General features: G+C 31.2%; 1 non-coding gene across 1 annotated transcript; it reads left to right on the top strand.

Annotated features, from left to right (window-relative positions):
* The first annotated feature begins 16893 nt into the window (after positions 1–16893).
* On the top strand, positions 16894–16996 carry LOC149540396 (U6 spliceosomal RNA). Its single transcript, XR_016356603.1, has one exon. It is a non-coding gene; the product is annotated as a U6 spliceosomal RNA (small nuclear RNA).
* The last annotated feature ends 6850 nt before the right edge of the window (positions 16997–23846 follow it).

Here is a 23846-nt window from a genome sequence, read left to right as displayed (position 1 = left end):
AAATAGGCTAATAATAGTCATATGAAGTCATATGTTTGTATATTCTACTTCGACTTCAATACTAGAATTTTAATGAAGACTTATGCCTTCAACTCTGAGCTTTCAGTTAAGTACAAGGAATGAAGCGAACAAGAGATCAATAAGAAGAGGGCTAAAAAAGAAGTACAATGCAAAAAAGTCTTCATCCTGCAACCAAACTTAATAAACATTAACAATGTAATAAAGCATGTAAAAAGTCTTCATCATTTGTGCTATTAGTCCTTGCCAGTTGTGCTAAAAAGATGACTAAAGCTCAAAAAATCAAGTGTTATACAAATGATTCCTTGTAGTTGCATCTTCAAATGAACTACATGGATCGGGTCCTTATTTATGGTCAAGCCTTGTACAGGTTTCATATTTCAGACTTCTCTTCCATTTTTTATTGTAGTCTACTGCCAAGACTTTTTAGAATGCTCACATGTTGAATTCATTAACTTATTTAAAACCACTATTGTGTGACTCTCATTTAGGGGACACATGGATGATCAGGGAAGACAGTAACAATTATGGTTTATAGTTTACACCACAGCAACTGTCATAGTTCCCACTCAGTTTCAAATAACTGATAGTTTCCAAGCAAGAATTGGTTTTGATTACAAAGTCGAAGCTGCCCTAATTTTGTAGGATGTTGACTCCTTTCTTGTCAAGAAATGGGAAGAAGTGTTATTTTGCCTTGATTTTATAGGAAGTGGTTTTTGTTTTGTCCTTTTGTTTATCTATGGTGAGTATTTTATATTTAGCATATAAATCTCACATATGCTACTAGTTTGCTTGATCCAGGGGATTTGAGTGTAGAGGAAAAACAAAGGAAGTTCATTGTTTCATCCATTATTTTAGAGACTACAGATTGTATACTTTTACATACACTCACATACATATACAAATCAATCTGATAATATATCTTAAATCTAATCAATCACTTCATATCAAACTAAGATGAAAATCTATACATATACATACATTCGATACAAGACATGATGGTCTTATAGATTGATACAATATGCCTCTTTATATAAATATCATATCAGCCACAATTAGTTAGTGCTAACTAACTAATATGATCCTATAGAAGATCAAATTTGGAAGACTCAAGGCTTCATAGAAAATCCAAGATAATCTATTACATTTGTTTAGAATGTCCATATATTGAGTTATTTTAAGAAACTGTTGTTATTGTAATCAAGTCAAGCATTTTAATGAATAACTAGAGATCATTAATTTGTGCATAATTATATTAATGCTACCACATACCTATTTTTCCTAGGTGGTGGGTTAATTCCTTTATCTCTTAGTCTCGTCTCTTTTGCATCTTCAATGATTTCATTCCACTCTAGCTGTGGAACCATAGGAGGTCACTCGTACTTTGAGTTGACCTTTAGAGCCCTTTTTATTTTGGTCTCTCATAGTCTTTAGATGTTTGCAAGCTTTTTTTAGAATTTGGACTCTAATCAAAATATTTTTAACCAAAGAAGTCCTCTATAGTTTTTATGAGTTGATTTTTTTATTCGGGGCCTTGCTCATTCCACCTTTTAACAAAAAACAAAATTGTTAGATATGAAATTTAGTTCAAGCTATGTACCTTGAATATATTACAACAAATGGATGAATGGAAAAATATAGCAATCAATTATATCAAGCTACGTAATTTTTACATAATATGGGCCCAAATATCTTAAATGTTAATTCATAAAAAGTTTCATAAAAAAGATCGTTTCCTGCATAATCATCATAGGATCATTAGTCAAAAATGAGTTATGAATAAGTAAACTACAATTACACTCTAAATAACTACAATTTTAAAGTACCTCGAAGCTTTGACAATTTTAAGGGAATCATATATTTATTGTCCATCAACAATGATGCCTCTAATGATCTAGTAGAAGTAACATGAGCTGCTCCAAGAAAGACTGGTAAATTATCACCAATACTAGTATCAATTTTATCATCATGAGAAGGTGTACCTGTCCCTACACAAAGTTAATCAATGTCATACTATACTCAAATAAACAAGAAAGCACAAATCAAATCATATCTAACACATAACAAAATGTAGCAAAACAAGGATTTACCAGCTCTAGTTGCAACAGGTATGGATGTTTGCAAGCTCCTTGTCTGGATCTTGCAGTCGACAAACTTAAAGTGGCGGTCAACCTTGTGGAAGTAGGTGTATGCACATCATCAACACCTGAAAAAAATCACATATATATAGATACAATGTATTGTCTTTTTAAAATATCGATTGCAAAAACATGACAACAATAATATAAAACACTCAATAATAATCATGAAGAAAATAATGTCCCTTTTGATGATTGAGAATTGAAATCACATACATGTATGAGATACACTGGTACCCTCATCAGGTGTAACAACTCAATGTGGTCTCAAAAATTCCTGTAACAAAACATACATATTTTGGTTCATGATCCATAAATTAGTATAAAACATAAAACTTTATTGAACTATTGTCCTAGCAAATGACTCATTGTTGCTTACTTCCAGACAACGTGCTCTGTGACACAATTCATTTCTTGTGGCATGTTTCTCTTCTGTTGGATTTGGATCCATCACAAGCATAAGAATTTGTAGGTTGATGGTCTTGAGGGTCTTCTTACACATGGTTATAGGGTCACTAATATATGCGATGTCATCATTGCATAATATTGTGGCCTCCATATCAACAAGTAATTTCTCTTGTGTAATATGTTCTTTTTTCTTTCCCTAAGAATCAAATTGTGACAAAAACACCAGTAAAACAATCAAAACAAGTCCAAAACCTTAACAAAAGTAACATAATAATATGACATTTTGTAAAATCACAATTGCATAAATTTTTATATAGAAGGTTTACCTGTGCTGGAGAAGGGGTGGGAGCAACATCGCTGCCTTTGTCATCTGATGGATCGGCCATGTCGCCCTATGAAAAAGAATATATATATATATATATATATATATATATATATATATATATATATATATATATATATATATATATATATATATATATATATATATAGATATATATATATATATATATAAAACAACAAAAAAACATATTATAAGTAATCAACACCAAGAATTGAGCATCGTAACACATATTTCAACCTAATCAAAACCTAATACATTTCCATTGATCATGCCATTAATCATCTTCATTGTCCATCTCATCATCATGAATATCATCATTATCCCCATCATCATCCAAATCATCAAAATGACTATCGTCAACATCATGATCATCACTATGAGCATCATCTTCACCGTCATCATCGTCATCATCGTCATCATCACCATCACCATCACCATCACCATCACCATCACCATCACCACCATCATCATCTTCGCCACCACCACCATCATTAGCATCATCATCATCATCATCAGTGCCATCACCATCATCATGAACATCTTCGTCATCATCATCATCATGTTAGATTGTGGTGACTAATCAGGAAAGTACTATACATACTTCATAGATCCTTTTTGAGCACTATTTTATCAAGATTTTGGGCTGACATGTAATTATTAATTATAACCCTAAAGCAGTAAAAATACTTATATAAAAGAGCTTAGGGTTAGGGATTATTTCATAGTTGTGATGCAAAATTGGTTCTTGTGGCAATATTGAGTTGTAAGGGATTAAAGATTGTAATCAGGTTGTAATTATTGGATCATAATAATATTTGACTTGTTGTTTGGTGGACATAGCCCAAGGATTGGGTGAACCTCGTTAAATCTTGGTGTCTTGTTTTCTTTTTCGTGTGATCTATTATTTTCTAATATTGGTTATATTTGCATGTAATTGTTATTTATATCTGTGGTTTAATCCTAACAAGTGGTATCAAAGCGAGGTTGTTTTTCAATTATCCTCTATAGGATAGTCTCACGGATGAGTGGGAGCGATGGCAAATAAGGGTAAGTTGAGGGTTGACAGGTTTAATGGGCAGGATTTCTAGTTATGGAAGATGCAAATGGAAGACTATCTTTATCAGAAGGATTTATGGAAGTCATTCGAAGGCAAAACCAAGAATCAGGGATCTATGTCAAATGATGAATGGGATCTTTTGGATAGAAGGCACTTGGAATCATTTGATTATGCCTAGCACCATCGGTGGAATTTAATATTACAAAAGGAAAGACAACAGAAGAGTTGATGAAACTCTAGTGACACAGTATGAAAAGCCCTCCACTTCAAACAAGGTATTTCTCATGAAGCATTTATTTGATATGAAAATGGCAGAAGGTGGATCAATTGCAAATTAGTTAAATGAGTTTAATACTATTACTAGTCACCTATCTTCTGTGGGTATCAATTTTGATGAAGAAATTAGGGCTCTCTTGATTTTTTGCTCTTTGCCTAAAAGTTGGAATGGCTTGGTAATGGTTGTGAGTAATTTTGTTCCTAGATCTACTACCCTAAAATATGATGATGTGATTGGTGTTGTTTTGAGTGAGGAAACTTGTAGGAAAACCTCAAGTGGATCTACATCAGAAAGTGCTTTGAATGCACAAAGCAGGGGTAGACTGACTGAGAGAGAAAGTAATTTTGGAAATTGTGAGAAATCAAGAGGAAAGTCAAAGGGGGGGAGGTCTGAATCGAGAGGACCAAACGACTGTTGGCTATACTGTGGGAAACCAGGGTATAAAAAGAAAGATTGTTGGAATTGAAAGAAAAATGAAGGAAATAAACCATATGGAGACAAGGAGGCAAATGTGGTAAGTAACAAATTCGAAGAGGATGCTTTGCTTCTGTCTTTAGAAAGTGTTGATCATTCATGGGTTTTAGATTATGGTGCTTCATTTCATGCTACACCTCGTAGAGGTTATTTCATTGATTACGTCCAGGGGGATTTTGGACTTGTTTATTTGGGGGATAATGAACCCTGTCAGATTATTAGAAAGGGAAAAATTAAGATTAAGTTGCAGAATGGGAATCATTGGCTACGACATGAGGTAAGACATGTTCCAAGGCTGAGTAGGAATTTAGTTTCAGTAGGGCAACTCAGTGATGAGGGTTGTGTAGTTATATTTAATGATAAAAATTGGAAGGTTTCAAAAGGTTCTCTTGTAGTAGCAAAAGGTGTGAAAGTAGGCACCTTATATCTTTGTACAATTCATATTGTTCCTTTTACTTTAATTGTTTCAGAGAAAAATGAATGTTCAGGAACAGTTGCTGAAATAAATTCTGATATAGCGCTGTGACACAATAGACTTGGACACATGAGTGAGAAAAGTATTAAAGCACTTCATTCAAAGAATGTTTTACCAGGTCTAAAATGTGTTAATATGGATTTTTGTAAAAGTTGTGTGTATGGAAAAGAAAAGAGTGAGTTTTGTAAAAACTGGAAAGGAAAACAAAAAGGATAAATTAGAGCTTGTGCATACCGATGTATGGGGACCGGCTCAAGTATCTTCCCTTGGTGGCTCTCATTATTATGTTACATTTATTGATGGTGCAACTAGAAAAGTATGGTTTATTTCCTTAGACAAAAATTGATGTATTTCAAACTTTTAAGAAATGGAAATGCTTGGTTGAAAATGAGACTAGTAAGAAATGAAAATACCTCAGATCTGATAATGGTGGTGGGTATTGTAATCATGAATTTGAAGATTATTGCTCCATTAATGGCATTCGTAGATAGAAAATTGTTCCAAGGACTCCACAGGAAGATGGAGTGGATGAATGCATGAACAAGACTATAATGGAGTGTGCAAGGAGCATGAGTTTGCATGTTGGGTTGCCCTTACTCGTGTGGGTAGAGGTTGTTAATATTGTTGTATATTTGATTAATAGAGGTCCCTCTACTCCTTTGGGTTGTGGTATTCCAGAGGAAGCATGGACTGGTAAGAAGGTGAGTTATTCTTTTCTCAAGACCTTCGGTTGTGAAGCTTTTGCTCATATAGATTCTGAAAATAGAACCAAGTTGCAAGCTAAATCAAAAAAATGTGTATTTGTTGGATATGGCATTAATGAATTTGGTTATAGGCTTTGGGATTTTGAAAATCATAAACTTGCAAGAAGCAGGGATGTCATATTCAATGAGAAAGCATTGTACAAAGATTTGTTGCAACAACATGAGAATAAAGAAGATGATTATTTAGTGCTAGATGATACTCCAAAAGTTGAAGTTCCAGCCATTCCTCATGATGTGTAACAATTGCAACAAAAAAATCCACATACACCGGTGAATGTTAGATTGTCAATAAGAAAAATTAGACCTCTAGAAAGATTTTATCCCTCTTTGTATTCAGTTTTACTTACCGATGCTGGTGAACCTGAATGTTATGATGAAGTTGTACAGGTGGATACTAAGATTCAGTGGGAGTCTGCAATGAAAGACGAAATGGACTCTTTGCTCAAGAATAAGACATGGGATTTATGCAAGTTGCCTGCAGGTAAAAGAGCTTTACAGAATAAGTGGGTTTATAGGTTAAAAGAAGAGGATGGAGGTAAGAAAAGATTTAAAGCCAAGTTAGTTGTAAAAGGATTTGCACAAAAAAAGGGCATTGATTTTGATGAGATATTTTATCTTGTTGTTAAGATGACTTTTATCCGTACTATTTTAAATCTTATGGCTACTGAAGATTTGCATTTAGAGCAGCTTGATGTTAAAAAGACCTTCCTTCATGGTGATTTGGATGAAGAGATATATATGGCTCAGCCATAGGGATTTGAGGTCAAAGGTAAGGACAACTTAGTGTGTAAATTGAAGAAAAGTTTATATGGCTTGAAGCAAGCACCTCGGCAATGGTATCTGAAATTTGACAGTTTTATGCATGAGCATGGATATTGCAGATGTCATTTAGATCATTGTGTTTATTTTAAGAGGTTGAATGATGACAACTACATTATTTTATGTCTATATGTTGATGATATGCTTGTATATGGGTCTAACATGGATCATATTAAGGGGTTAAAACACCAGTTAGCACATGCATTTTCTATGAAGGATTTGGAGGCAGCAAAATAAATCCTTGGTATAAAGATTTGCAGAGATAGGAAGAACAGAACATTGACGTTATCTTAGGCTGATTATGTAGAGAAGGTGTTGCAACGTTTCTCTATGGAGAATGCTAAAGCTGTTAGCACACTTTTACCTGGTCATTTGAAGTTGACTAAGTAGATGTGTCCCAAGACACAAGAAGAGGAGGATAAGATGTCCAAGGTACCCTATGTTTCAGCTATAGGAAGTTTGATGTATGCTATGGTATATACAAGGCTAGATATTGCACATGCAGTGGGAGTCGTTAGCAGGTATATGAGTCATCAAGGAATTGAGCATTGGAATGCAGTCAAATGGATTCTTAGATATTTGAGAGGAACGTCCAATAAATGTCTACACTTTGGGAGCTCTACTACTGATTTATAGGGCTATGTTGACTTAGATTTGGCAAGGGATATTGATACCAGGTGAAGTACTACAGGTTATGTCTTTATTGTTGGTGGGGCAACCATGAGCTAGGTTTCTAGGTTATAGAAGATTAATGCTCTATCCACTACAAAACCAGAGTATTTTGCTACTATAGAGGCAACCAAGGAGATGATATGGCTTTAGTTCTTTTTAGAAGAATTGGGACATCCTCAAAAGGATAATTATTTGTTCACATATAGTTAGAGTGCCATTCTTCTTGCAAAGAATTCAGCTCTGCATTCAAAGACCAAACACATAGTTGTAGTACTATTTCATTCAGTCAATTTTGGAGGATGGATAGTTAAAGTTGGAGAAGATACATACAAATGATAATCCAGCAAATATGTTGACAAAGATAATAACAAGGGAGAAGTTGAACTCCTCTTTAGCTTCAGTTGGTCTTCTAGACTGAACATGAATAAAAGAACAAAAAAGTCCAGGGTGGTTTGATCCACTAGGAGCCTCATGGAGTAGCAGCATAGCTACAAGGGAGATTGTTGTTCAGTGTGGAGCTTGATCAATCCCCAAGTGGGAGATTGTTAAATTGTGGTGAATGATCAAGAAAGTATTGTACATATTTCATAAATTCTTTGGAACAAAAAAATTTTAGGACCTATTTTATCAAGATTTTGGGCCGATGTGTAATTATTAATTATAACCCTAAAGTGGTAAAAATACTTGTATAAAATAGCTTAGGGTTAGGGATTCTTTCATAGTTGTGATGCGAAATTGGTTCTTGCGGTGGTATTGAGCTATAAGGGATTACATATTGTAATCAGTTTGTAATTACTAGATCATAATAATATCAAACTTGTTGTTTGGTGGACGTATCCCAGTGATTAGGTGAACCATGTTAAATCTTTGTGTCTTGTGTTCTTTTTTGTGTGATCTATTATTTTTTGATAATGGTTATATTTGCATGTAATTGTTATTCATGTCTATGGTTTAATCCTAACACATCATCATCATCATCCCCTTCTTCATCTTCACCATCATCATAATCTACTTCTTCTTCCACTTCTCCAGTATCTTCTTTTTCAATCACATTATACTTTATCGGTCTTCCTCTTGGATTGTGTCTAATAACAAATGACCAACCCAGTTTATGTGGAACGCCAAAGTAAAACACATGTTCACATTGGCTTGGAAGAGCATAGGGCTCATTTCCAACTGGTTCAAATGACCTTGTATTAATCATTGTAAATCCATTATCATGTTCAATAATAGTTCTATCAGGATCATTTTGATTCAGTTGTAGCCTATACCACTTGACACATAATATAACTAGTTTGAAGGAATTAAAGTCGCAGTCAATTATATCATCCAAAATGCCATAGTATCTATTTTCAAATTGTTGAAAATACATGTCATTTCTAGACAAAATATTTTTCACCTCAAAGACTGTAGCTATCCCAGAATCATCAGTTCTCTTAGTCTTGTCCACCTTTTTATGCAAAATTTATGACCATTGTAGTACATAGCTTTGTGTGCTTGACTTGTTATTTTTCAAACATGTCAAAATTATGCATACACCTATGAGTTGATATTAAACAAATGGGTCATGATAGATTAAATTATATGTACCTTTCTACCTCTTAAACCATTTGCTAGATCAACTACCAATGGCGTAACATTGGGATCTCCATTACGATGATCTTCTTTAACCAATGAAGTAACACCTGATCCAAAATCGCCTTTCTTTGATATGAGACTACTTATGTTTGCATCAAATCTTGTGGGAAATTCAATTTTTTTATGGCTTCATATATGGCATCAGTTTGTTGCTGAGTTAATAACCAAGGAATGGTGCTCGCATTAATCCAGTTTTCATTAATATTTGATTCAAGGAAACACTTCAATGCATGATTGGATTCATCAATGTCATTGCAAATTTCGACCTTTTTTTTTCTCACAACTTCCATCCAATATTTTCCATAGTGTCTATTACATTCTTTCCAATATGCATGGCATCAAACAAATGCACGATTAGGAGGTGCTCGTAATATGACAACCTACTAAATTGTCTAAGATATCTTTTAATTCCTTTTTGAAGTTTCTCATTGATGCCTTGACAACCTTCATTAACATAAATTATATCATTAGTAAACAAAAAACAGTATCCAAATTTAAATTTCATATGAAAACCTATATCAGATGGAATGACATTACCTTGACGATTCATTCTATTGTATTCCAACTTCCACTTGTGAGGTGTAATTCTTTGTGACTTTGATGTTGTCTCTTCTTTCCCATTCAAAATATGTTTTTTAGCAATTTGATACTTATGATTTTTGTGGAGAAAGTGTTTATGCTCATCAAACACATGTTTTCCTAAACTTTTTGGATGATGAGATTTCGTCATTGGACCACAAATTGGACATGCACATTTTTCCTTTGTCTGAAGACCTACAAGATCATGTATAATTGGATGACATGTGTACTATAAGATTCATATTTACAATTATCACATGCAACTTAAACATACAAAAAAAATGCATTAGCACTATTAAATACCAAAAATATGCACTAATAGTTTTACATACCACAAAAATGTGTTAGTCTAGGGACATCATGTATTTTCATACAAGCATTGCACGAAATTGAAATTTCCTTTCACCAATTGGTCTAGAGATGTCATACATAGTGACCCCATTCCATAACTCCAACAAATCATCAATAAAGGGCTTAATAAATACATTCATATCTTTCACTTAGTACAAAATGGACTCAATAAAGACGAAATGGACTCCTTGCTCAAAGATTAGACTTGGGATTTATGCAAGTTGCCTGCAGGTAAAAGGCTTCATAGAATAAATGGGTTTACAAGTTGAAAGAAGAGGATGGAGGTAAGAAAATATTTAAAACTAGGTTAGTTGTAAAAGGATTTGGCTTATTTTGATGAGATATTTTCTTTTGTTGTTAAAATGGCTTCTATTCATACTATTTTAAGTATTGTGGCTACTGAAGATTTGCATTTGGAGTAGCTTGATGTTAAAACAACTTTTCTTCATGTTGATTTGAATGAAGAAATATGTATGGTACAACCACAGGGATTTGAGGTCAATTGTAAGGAGAACTTAGTGTGTAGATTGAAGAAAAGTTTATATGGCTTAAAGAAAGCACCTCGGCAATGGTATCTTAAATTTGATAGTTTTATGAATAAGCATGGTTATAGTTGGTGCCATTCTGACCATTGTGTTTATTTTAAGATGATGATGGCATCTGCATTATTTTATGTTTATATGTTGATGATATGCTTGTAGTTGGATATAACATGGATCACATTAAGGGGTTTAAAACAAAAGTTAGCAAATCCGTTTGCTATGAAGGATTTGTGGGCAGAAAAACAAACCCTTGGTATGAAAATTTGTAGAGATATGAAGAATAGAAAACCGACATTATCTTAGGTTTATATATATTGAGAAGGTGTTGCAACATTTCTCTATGGAGAATGCTAAAGCTATCAACACACCTTTACCTGGTCATTTAAGATTGACTAAGGAAATGTCTCCAGTTAATCCCAACACTTTTATAGATAAAAAAACCTATACCTATTGGGAGCATAGATAAACAAGCAAGTCTTAATTAATTTTTAAATAGATTGTTTTTGAATTATAAAGGAGCCAAAACAAGGGGGTTGGCCCATACAAAAGACAAACTGGTCAACAAACAACATATTACCAACAAAATAGAATTACCCCCTACAACTACTTATCAAAAAAAAACATCATATGAAGGAGCATAATAATAAAGTCTATAGGCATCCTACTAAGATGCCTGGAATAGTATCATAAGTGACAAAGTTTTTAAACAAAGGCATAATAGCCTTAAAAACAACTAAGTCCAAACACCAACAAACCATTAAACATTAAAATAGAGAGTAGCAAGCCCTAATTTGGATTTTTCTCATCCTTCCCTTTAAGGAGGATGTTGGCCCAATCCTCTGCAAGGAAATCAAATAGCATTCTGGAGTCCTCGTGGGTCAAGTCCTCCTCCTGGTTATCCTTCAGCAGGTGTAGTGTAGTATCCACCATGTGTGCCACCTTAATGGTGAACTTAGACAGAAGTCCAACCTTTTCCTCCAAAGTCTGCATCCTCTCTCTTAGATCTTTAACCTCTAATTTATAGGTCTCCTCAAAACTTTCCATCTTACCACCCGGATTACCCTCCACCATGTCCATGTCATTATCCTGCAAAACTGGGGGGTTATCAATAATCTTATCTTATCTTGGGGGGTTAGCAATAACAAATTGTTATAGTTACTATTTTTTGGTATAGCTCCTACAGTAATGTGAGAGTTAACATTGAGTTAGTGGTGATGTAATCCACAATCTTGTTGTTTCATGATTAAACCATGCCATATTTATAATCAACCATAAGAGATAGAAATTGAGTGAATGGTTTGTGCCACTTAAAATACATATTCAAATGAAGATGTTGAAGTGTATATCAAAACTTTCATTATTGCATTTACGTCTTACCAGTGTTGAAAAAAGCGTTCATGGCTACAATTAAAACATAGTATACTCATCTTATTTTAATATATGTACTACATGACCCACTAATATATTTTATAATTATCTCTAATATGAATAAATCAATATAATGTTTCACACTAAATTAATAGGACCTACCAAATAGTTTATTTATTTATTTTCTTTATTTTTTTTTAAAGATTAAAGTGAGCTAACTAAACATTACCAAATCAATATACCTTATGTGAAAAGGCCCCACCAACACATTTTAGTCTCTTCTATTAACTATGTATTTATGATTATTAAATATGATTCTCACAAAAGGAGATGTGATTTTAAGATAAGGGTCATTTTGGTTGTTGGCATAGGAATTGAAAATGGGAATGAGAATGTGGATTGGGAATGAAAATTGGAAATTGCAATTCTGGTCACATTTGATTCACTTGGAATTTGATTGAGAATATGTTAATCCTATTTTTCATTGTACAAAAGTAGAATTGGAATAAGGGTAGAGGAAGAAGAAGTGGATGAATGTGATTTGGTGTTGCATTTTCTGTAGTGGCTACAATGGTGGCCAAAATTGAGATTCGTAGTGGTGATGGGCTTCTGGCTTACTAGATTTTGAAGTGTGACCATTATACCATCTACCTACACACAAAAGCAAATATTTTCTTTAATAAATAAGAATGAAATCAAATAAGTTAAAAGTAATAAACCATTTCTCTTCATCTTGCAAACCTTATATTCTAATGCAGGTTCACATGGACTCTCGAGAAGAAAAATTTCCTTATGAAATTTCCTCCAAACATAAACTGACAGAGTGAAAGATGATGTTTTGCATGCTCTTATAGGCCCTTGAAAGAGACAATCCACAAAATTGATTTAAATCATTTTTCCTCATAACATATATTACTTGGAGGTAAAATTATTTTTAATGTTCTAAAGAATAGGAGGACATTAAAATACACAATTTTATTTTTTATTTTTTTAAAATATTTTACATAATGAGTTTGAAATAATTAACATAGAATAAAATACGAGTTATCAAATGGACAACAAAAACTTAATTATTTTTAAAAAATTTGAAAGCATTTTCAAATGTTTCTTAATGTTTCTTCTTAGGAAGACAAAAATAGAGTTAGATTGTCCTTTTCGGAAGCCAAACTTGAATCTAATACTTGAAAACCCAACAAACGAAAAAATTTGGAACGTGTGGGTGGATAATGATAAGGAATTGAAGAAACTTCAGGTTTTTTTGTCATGAACAACACAAAATTAGCTGTTGCAATGTCCTCACAAGATTTAGATCCGACAAAGTTTTTTCCCTGGAAATGCTTTGATCAACTTCTCTACTTTGAGTTTGTTTGGAACAACAACCATCTCATGTTCGACCTTCTAGAATGCTCTCTCCTTGGAAATTGAGGGCCTTTGGAATGGGTTCTTGGAGAAAAAATCGAGTAGAAAAGAAGCTTCAAGAAGAGTTATCATGGGCCTCTGATCACTCCACCACGAATCCACAAAAATATTAATTTTGAACATGTCAGATTGAGAATAGGAATAACTTGTTCCAATAACATGTATTTTTGGGAATGGATAAATGCTCATTTTGGGGCTAAAATGGGAATACATAATCCTATTCTCCATTCCAATTCCGTGCACCAAATGAAGAATAAAAATCATATTTTAGTTTTCAATGACTATTTAGGTTATATTCCAGCAACCAAACAAACCCTAAGGGAAAAAGCTATTCACATGCCACGTGAGGGAGGACTTCAACCTTAAATGAAGTTGGTGGTGATGTTTATTTTGTTTTAGTTGCAATAATTAGTTTTCTTGAAATTTTTCCATCATACCTACGAAATCTACTCCCTTCATCTTAATTTATTATACTTTGTTTGACCAAGAGCTCATAGTAAGGAATGGATTTTTTTACATGTTCTTTTAACCTTTCTATTTCCCTATCTTTCTAACATAATAAACTAAGAATGCTAGGGTTTCAAACATGTTGATGAGTAGTGATTTACCAAAGGAGTCGCACATGCAAATCTTCTTTGTTATTGGCAGGGTCTTAGTATAAAATAAAAATAGTTGCAGGGCAGCGTATTTAATAGAGTCAATTGCACCAAATAATTAGTATGCATAACTATTCTTAATGACACATAATTACTCGGCTAATGAATACATGTGGAAGAATAATATGCTTGCGAGTGGTATCTTTTTCTAACTCTATTGACAACAATATATGCTTCCTTGTCTCATCCATTATCATTTTTTGAACTATTTTTACATAGAAAAAACTCTAAAGCCCAGGAAATTCGTCATAGACAAATCAAAAAAATAAAAATTAATTGTGATAAATAAATTTTAAAATATTTTGTTTAGAACTTTAGGTATATGATATATATTTAATGGGAAAAAAGAGGGTCAAACAAAAACATTAGTTCCCTACCTTATATAAGACAAGGACTAATAAGTCTTTTAGTTAGTAATGAAATAAGTTTTTTTAATATAAAATTAAGTTTTCTTTTATGGTAATTTGGATTAAAAATTAAAGTTACAAAGTTTTAATTTTTAAGTTTTTTAAAAACAAACATGCTTTTACTTCATAAAAAATTTAATCATCTTTCTTGTTTTAACTTATGCTCTAACATTTTATTTATTCATTTTTTTAAATTGAAGTTTATTAAGTTTAAATGTTAATTTTGATGAGAAGAACATGCCAAGATTAAGAAGTTTACAAATTAAATAATAAAAAGAATGTATTATTATTATTATTTGATTTTAATATACACACTATATTATCATATTTATTTTATTAAACTTAAAAATTACTTTTTTTAATTTAAAAAATAGATTTAGGAAATTGTTGACATGGCTTTTGGGTGGCATAGATTTTGTGAATAATTGAAAGAGGATTAAAATATGTTAAATTATTAATTCAATATTTTTTTGTGTTTGTAATTGATATTATTTAATATTCTGTATTTGAGCTTCTGGGTGTGATTGTGTATGATTTTTTACATCAACGTTTCAGATCATACTCAATGATCCATCATCAGGATGATGATGATAATGAGAGAGCTAAGCATTCTTTTTCTTAGCTCTCTCATTATCATCCTGATGATGGATCATAGAGTATGATTCGAAACGTTGATGTTAAAAATCATACACAATCACACCCAGAAGCTCGAATACAGAACTTTATGGATTGTGGAAATTTGTTACAATTAATTATTTAACATTTCAAGAAGAAAAAGGTATGAATATATTTTTAGTTTTGATATTAGTATTGATTCATAAAAAAATAGTGTTTGAGGAGAGCTTATTATTATTAATTTAGAAAGAGTTGTTAGAATCAATTTAGAAAAAGGTATGAATAAATTACTCTCCTCGAGTACAATGAAGATTCTATCTTAGAATGTTAGGGGGATTAATGCCCTTGAAAAGTGTACTTATGTATCAAATGCCAAATTGACAAATGCAGGGAAGATCTAGTGATTCTTTAGGAGATAAATGCATGAGAAGACACATAAATCTACAAAACAAAAATAGCATTTGTGAAACTCAGTCCATTCCCCTACTCAAACAGCTTCTAGGGATCTGGTAACCATTTGGACCTTAAGCTAATTTCAGTGATATCATCCAAATGTGAAAATGATTGGCAATTGCTTAAAACAATCAAATTTGATCTCAAATTTTGGTCATTCAATATCTACAACCCCTCCCAAACATTGGACAAGAATAATTAATGGGAGCATCTCACTAAACTATAACACAAATGGGAGATGAGCAAACTATTTTACAATGAATGAGTTACTTGATTGTGTTGGATGGATCTCTTGAATTGTATTTTTCCTTATGCATGATGTTTAAGTGATGTATCATATTGTTAACTTTCTAAGCATAAGCTTCTATGGATTGAATTTGTGAATTTTGCATTTTGTATTTTTGATAATTTTACAAGTATAACGTTATGTGGAAGAGGTGCTTAATGTTAATATGATATAATGTTTAGGTAAATTTGGGCTTGAAAATTTATTTTTAAGTAGGACACTTGACAAATAAACTTGTATGAGAGTAATTTGAAATATTTACATAAGATTTTGGGAAGCATGAAGTTATGGCGAGCATGAAGTGACTCCTCTCTCCTACCTCCTATTCCTTATTTATTTATTAGATAATTGTTTGGTTCATAATGTTAACCCATCACACAATATTATTACTCTTGATTATATTATTAACATCCAATTGATATTAGCATGGGTTTCACTATAGGTAATGGTACATAGTGCAATTTTTCTCCTATTCCTTTTAACATTCTATGTTCAGATTGTATTGCCATTTCGATAGATTTAGAAAAATATGAAATTGTTATTGTCATATAATACTAGAATGGTAATTACACAATAAATTTATTTATGCCATGTTATTGTGGGGGATTTGATCACATGTGGTTTCTAAAAAGTGAAGTTGGACTAATGATTCCATAGCATTACATAAAATCATTCTTGTTGCAATGTTACTACATAATTTCCATTAACACATTATAATAGAATGAGAATGAGTAGGGGATAGATGTTTATATATGGTCATTATAGGACCTCTGAAGAGACGTCTATATAGATGTTTTTCTATAGGATTATGGAATACGTAGATGACCCTCCATGATTGCTTTGATGATGTTAGAGTACGTCATAAGTATACTTTGAATCATGCACCTTGTATGTCGATTCCTACAAGTAATAATTAAGTAAATTTTTATTTGCTCAGGTCTGCATCTTAAATTTCAGTCATTCCTATGTACAGATATGTAGTCTTCTCATTTGTTTTTGTTTTAATTTCTTACGTGTCTCTCTGCAACATGCAAATCGTGCAAGGTATGAACTGGCATAGTCTATTTACTCCCACATGCGGCGAACGATTATATTTCGATTGCTTTATATTCTTCAGAGTACGACAATACTAGTGTCTCTTCGGAGACATCCGATAAAATTGGAACGATACAGAGAAGATTAGCATGGCCCCTGCGCAAGGATGACACGCATAAATCGAGAAATGGTCCAAATTTTTTTACCAACCTAAATTCATTTTTGTCAAAGCTAAATAAATATTATCAATAAATCAGATTAACTTTTCTCAAACTCCTTTTTTTCAAAGTTAAATAATTAGCAGTCGCATGTTTTGTACATGCAATGAGTGCGCCAATAAGAGATGAGATTTAAGAGAAAAATGTAGAATGAACATTAAATAATGTAAATACAAAAATAAAAAAGTTGAAGATTAAAACATAGATATAAAATTTACAATATTTAAGAAATTTGAATATTGCTTAAGAAACGTGTTTAATAATTTCAATATATTACAATAAAATTCAATTTATCAAATATGAAATAAATAATCATTTTTTAAAAAAATTATCAAAAATTTTATTACGAAAAATCAATAAGAAATTTTTTTTTTTTAAATGAAAAAGAGCGACATCTCTAACAAATATTTTATTGACTAAATAAATTATAGAAAATGAAAAAACAATATTTAAAGAAAAAACTAAACTAATAAAAAATAAAATTAAGTAATTTAAAAACTAAAACCTAAATCAATTTGAAAAATCAAAAGTTTAATAAATAGATATCACAACATAATCTAATGTGGAGATCACAAGTAATTTTTTAAAAATAAATAAGAAAAGAAAAACAATAGTTAAAAGTAGATATTTAAATTATAATCTTACGTGGACAAATTAGATTATTAATAATTTTTAATTTAAATAACATAATATTTACTAAAATCTTTTAAATAGATTAATAAATATTGTTTATTTAAATTAAATTTATCGAATATGAAAAAAAATCATTTTAAAAAACCTATCAAAAACTCTATTATGAAAAATTAACAAGAGAAATACAAAAAAATAATATGTCAAATAAATATTCTATTGACTAAATAAATTATAGAAACTAAAAAATAATATTTAAAGAAAAAATTAAACTAATATAAAAAAATAAATTAAAATAATTTAAAAACTAAAATCTAAATCAATTTTAAAAATAAAAAGTTAACAATAGATCACAACATGAGCTAATGTGGAGATCGCAACTAATAAATAGGAAAAGAAAAATAGTAGTTAAAAGTGGAGATAACAACTAATAAATATCAAAACAAGAGTTAAAAGTGGAGGGAGATAAAAACTGGCCAGTAAATAATTAACAAGAAGGATTATCAATTTTCCAGCCAAACTCTTCCAGATTTTTCGTCAAAAAATTAATTTCCAAGAACAAAGTTCCCACAAATAACCTATCGGCTAAAATATTATCATTAAGAAATAAGTGCAATAAACTAAATAAATATTATCAATAAAACAGATTAATTTTTCTCAAAGCTAAATAAATATTATCATTACAATTTTAAACTCATTTTCCTCAAAGCTAAATAAATATTATCATTAAAAAATAAGTGCAATAAAGAAGATTTAAAAAGTAGTAGATTTTTTTTTTTTAAGTGATACTTTAATGTTATTTTTTCTTAAAGCTAAATAAATATTATAATTAAGTTAAATAAATATTATCATTGACTTAAAATAAGTGCAATAAGTTATATTAAAAAAATAGTAAGTTGTTAAAAAAATAGTGTTACAATTTTAAACTCATTTTTTCTCAAAGCAAAATAAATATTATCATTAAGTTAAAATAAGTGCTATTAAAATGGTTAGAAAAAGTAGTAGAACTTTTTTTAAAAGACTGATACTTTATTTAAAGTTTGATGATTTTACAAATATTAATTCTTTTGGTCCAACTAAACAAATACAATTAGTGTTAATTTCTATACAAGCCTTGCAAATTAATATCGTTGGCCTAATAGATATCTTAGATTCTATTTTAAAAACTATAAAATATTGACTATTACTTCATATGCACCTTGGCTTAGTGTACATGTATGTCTAAGTGAGGTAGGTGTTGACACACACTATTTGAGAGCTTGTTGGAAAATGATTCATTCTTCTTTTGTCAAACTCCATGATTGCTTAATTCAATAGTGATGATCCAACATCAGATATAGTATGAAAGCATGTATTTTGTATGAGGAATGGAAGACTAGAAACCAACTAGGATGATCCCCATTTTTTCTATAATGCTTTCATAGGAATAAATCCTTAATGAGTCTATGATCCAAGATCAAATATGGTATGCAAGCGTGTAGTTTGTATGAGGAATGATGATGAATGATTAGAATTCCAACTGAGATTATCTCAATTTTTCTATAATGCTTTCATATGAATAAATCTTTAATGATCTTATATGATATGCAAATAGATTGAGGCATGTGTCCTTAGGTACATCATAATAGCATATGTAATTTGGAATAGTTAGGGTTAAATTCTATATAATCATTGTAACTTAATGTCTTTGGTCTAATAGATATCTTAGATTCTATGGAAGTCCTTAATCGGGATATTTGGAAATGGAAGCTAGATACTCACCTTCTCTAAAATGGGGTTTCAAAGATTGTTTTTATGAGGATCAATTGAATAATCAAGTGCATGACCTTAGAACTAGGGCTCTTTTATGCAAATTCTAGAAGTTGAATCTAGATATTGAAATGTTGACTGATTTTAATAGATGATGGTCTGGTGTTTCAAAGGTTTTATGTTGATAAAGAGATTGGTATTTTATGTTCTTTTTTGACAATCCTATCAATAGAGACAGTACATCATATGTTAAGCACTAGGTGTTAATGGATCGGGATTGTGCAGGCAACCTTGGACCCCTAATTTCCATTCCACACAAATTACTAATTGATTTGTACCCTTTTGGATCCAATTCCAAAACCTTGTGTTGGAATTTAGGAAACATGAGCTAATTGAAATCATGGATAATTGGATTGGTATTTATTTGAAGCTGGATTAGTTTTTTTTTAAGGACCTAACCCTTTCGATCAAAGTTTGTGCTATGCTTGATACTAATGTTATTATTCCTTTGCATATCAACTTAATATCAAAGCTTGGAAAGTGGGAACAATGTACCCTTGTAGAATCACCCTCAAACGTCTCTTTGGAGACATCTGATAAAACTGGAATGACACAAAGAAAACTAGCATGGCCCTCTACAAGTAAATCGATCGTCCAAAACAAAATTGTATCCTTTCGTTTCAATCTTTAAAAAATAAATTGTAAAATAAATTTTAAAGAAATGACCAACAGAATTTTTAAAAACAATAATAGTACTTGCTTGATCCCACCTTTTCCAGGCGTTGCAGAAGAGCTATTTTAAACTAACGAACCCCTCGGCTGCTAGAAGTAATTTTTTTTCTCAAGTTAAATAACTAGTGCTTGTACCAAAGAAGGTATAATGATTATGCCAATAGTAAGATATAGTTAAATAAATAATATTCTAGATGGGATTATATATATATATAATATTTCTAATGATGAATCTATGACTAGGACTATACATCTTGATATGGTAAGTTATCTTCTACTTAATCCCATATAAAGTACATCCAAATCACTTCTACAAAAGTATACAATGTAAGTTTTTCTTAGTGATCATTGCAATCCATGAGACCGCATTTCTTCTAGGCATTATGTTAGATAACATCTAACACCAAAACTCCCTAATGTAAATCCCTAGAAGCATTATTAGGTATCAATGTCATCCATTTGTATGTCCTATTCAATATTTGGCCTAACAATCCCTTTTCTACCTCACTGTAAATGTGGTATTGATTAAATATTGCTAGGTTGAAAAGAAATAATACCTTTTTTAAATGAACAAATGGTGTTTCAAACCCATATCTAAGCCCCTCTCATCTTCTATTGTTGCTTATGATCAATACAGTCTATGACAAAACATTTATTTGTGGCATCATGCCAATAGTTCCCATGCTATTTGTGTTTCATCAACTTGCATTCATGTCTACGAGGATAATTACAACATAGACATCTGGCAACATTCCTCTCTCCTTTAAGATTACATGAGATGGCATATCTTTGAGGCATTTTGTCAAATAGTTAACAAGCCTTTTCCATGGTTCCATATTTTGTATACATGCCAACTAGAGAAAGTGCAACAAATTTTATATAAAAAATATTACATCCTATATGCCTTGATGGATATCCATCCCTATTTGAAAGCTCCCATTTTTGGCATAGGCAAGGAGGATGTTGGAAAAGGTTGTGTAGCTTTAAACCTCCCATTGTATTTTCTTAAATGCTTTGTTGTAATGTTTTTTCTTTGTTACAACAAACATTGAGACATCCAGTGGTTTTCCTATAAACAATGTTAATTACTTAATAGGGAGCTCTATTTTAGAGCCCATGTTTGTATCCATACGTTCATTATGAGCATTAAACATTGACCTTTACAAAAAAGTGCTTGTTCATCAATAAGTGTGCTTTGTATTTTTTTCAAGTTATATTATTGCTAATTTTAAAAATAATGCTTTTAATAAAATATAAAAATGTAATCAATATAGTTCCTCTATAATGATTTTTTTAATATATAAATTTTGAAAGATATTATTTAAATTTTTTTTTTTTTAAACACTTCTTCTAACATCATATCTTAAATTCTACATTATATAATAAATTAAATTATATACCTTTACCAAATTCTTTTTACAAAAATAGATAAATATTTATTTTAAACAAAATAAAATAATATAAAATAATTATTTTTTATATTAAAACTGTTTGTAAAGCTAGCTACATCAAAAAATGCGATCAGGGTGAAAGTATCACCAATTCAAGTAGGTTCACCCTTACTAACCGAGTATGTAGTGCTATGTTACTATTTTTTTTTCCAGTCGGACTATATATTCAAATTACATGTATGTACACCAAAAAAATAATGATGCAAGGAAATAAATCATTTACATTGGTTGATTTTTTTGTTGTTGCAGTCGAGTATATGTTTGTCTAGGGCACTTGTTGAGGGTTAACATCTTGAGAATTAATGATTTCTTTCCAAATGTGCCCATTGGGTTCCCATTTTACTTGATTTGATTTCTTCTCATTCTCATTGCCAATTTGGATTTCTTGTGTATACATTGTTAACCTTTCATGCTCCTTTTCATTAAGCATTTCATAGTAGGTATTGAAGTACCAAACAAATTGCACATCAAGTTCCTATACAGGATCATTGTTTTGTCCCAGATCAAAGTCATGAACCTATCTTTTAGTACTTCTAGTACTGCAGAGACCTAAGACATTATATGAAAATGAGTGAGTTTAGAGTTAAACTCAGTAAGAACCTTCCTTTTGCTCTAAAAAATATCTTCATTTCTCCTCCTCCAAAGGAACCATAGTATTTCCATCATAAGAACAAACTAGAACATATTCATATTAATACCAAAGGGTTCTAAATAACTTGCTAATATTTATTGCCAAGATAATCCAATTATGATATTCCATTTTAATGATTTACCAAGAAAGACTGAACAAATTTCAAAAGAAAATTTGTACTAAAAAAAATGTGTTCAAAAGATTCAAGGCAACCACATAGGGAACATTGAGCTAGTACCAAACCAATATAAGATAATCTAGAACATACAACAAGATTTTTAATCAATAAAATCCATATAAAGAAGACTCTTAGGTTCACCTGACCAATGGCAAAAACAAATCAAGAACAAGGTGCCATCTAGAATTAGACCACTCGAAGTTCCAACTATGATTAATCCACTTAAGAATACAGTAATTATCTTTCAATGTATTGTAAATCATTTTGGTAGAAACATAAAATATAAAATAAAAGATTGTTGGTCAGAACTTGTATTGGGGGGGGGGGTTGAATCAATATGAACATTTATGTTGGTTATAGCAGCAATCTTACTCACTAAACTAGTTGTAGGTCTCTTAACTTGTAAGATAATAATAAATGCAATTCAATAAAATCATATAAAATCACACAAGAAGGCACACATAAATGATACATGTATTTATATGTGGAAAACCTCAATTAGATGATGAAAACCACGATGGGAGTAATATACCCACTAGCCTTTCGTTGCAAGCAAAAGGGTGTCCTGTTACAGGCTTACAATAGCTACAATGGTAAGAAAGAAAACTAAAAGCTTAGATCTAAGACTATGGCACACCTTGCCTTGTATATCATATGTGATTACTTATAAAGGTTATGTGATCTTCTTCTATTTTGGATTTTTTCCATGAACAATCTTTGTTCACTTCTCTCTTTTTGTGCTAGTGCACCAGTATGTTGTTGTACTCTATGTTCTCCCATTCTAAACTCTTCTTTTCTATAGATCTTAAAGAAATAATATCTTCATTAACAACAACTTCAACAATTAACTTCAAGTGTCCTTTAATACACTCACATTAACTAGGTGTCAAACCCCTAAAATTATCGTACTGAAAATATGTATTCAAATTTTGAAATCCATAAGTGAGCTAGTCACAAAATACCCATGTCTACTTATACATAGGTGCCTATTTACGTAGGTTTTCTTGTCCTCCTATAATTCTTCATCTAGACTTATGTCCTTGCATCCTTTAGCTTCTTCTACCACTTCTCTATGTGTGCATATCACATCATTATCAGACTATCCTTTAGGCTTGTTACATCATTGGTGGCTCAACTAAGATGACCTATGACCAACTAACTTCTACACCTATCTATCAATCCTATCCTTGATTGCACCATTCCTTTTGTCATGACATGTATGCCAGTCTACTGGTGGTTGCACTCCCTTTCAACAATTATTTCTCCTATTAGCCAGTTGTTAATCAACGATGACACTCTAAGTCTTGGAGAAAGCTTAAGTCTTTGTGATGCTACATCTTAGTCATCATCAGTTTACAATTCCACCATGCCATTCGAACTACTTAAGTCCAACAATCTCCCATTTAGCTTTAATAGAAAAACCTTTTCAATTGTTTTTCTTATGTTAACATGACTTTCTTCTT

This window comes from Cupressus sempervirens, chromosome 9, assembly GCF_028749045.1.
Source record: "Cupressus sempervirens isolate cs-2001-9-10 chromosome 9, ASM2874904v1, whole genome shotgun sequence".
NCBI classification, from domain to species: domain Eukaryota; kingdom Viridiplantae; phylum Streptophyta; class Pinopsida; order Cupressales; family Cupressaceae; genus Cupressus; species Cupressus sempervirens.
This window is presented reverse-complemented; position numbering and strand designations above follow the sequence as displayed.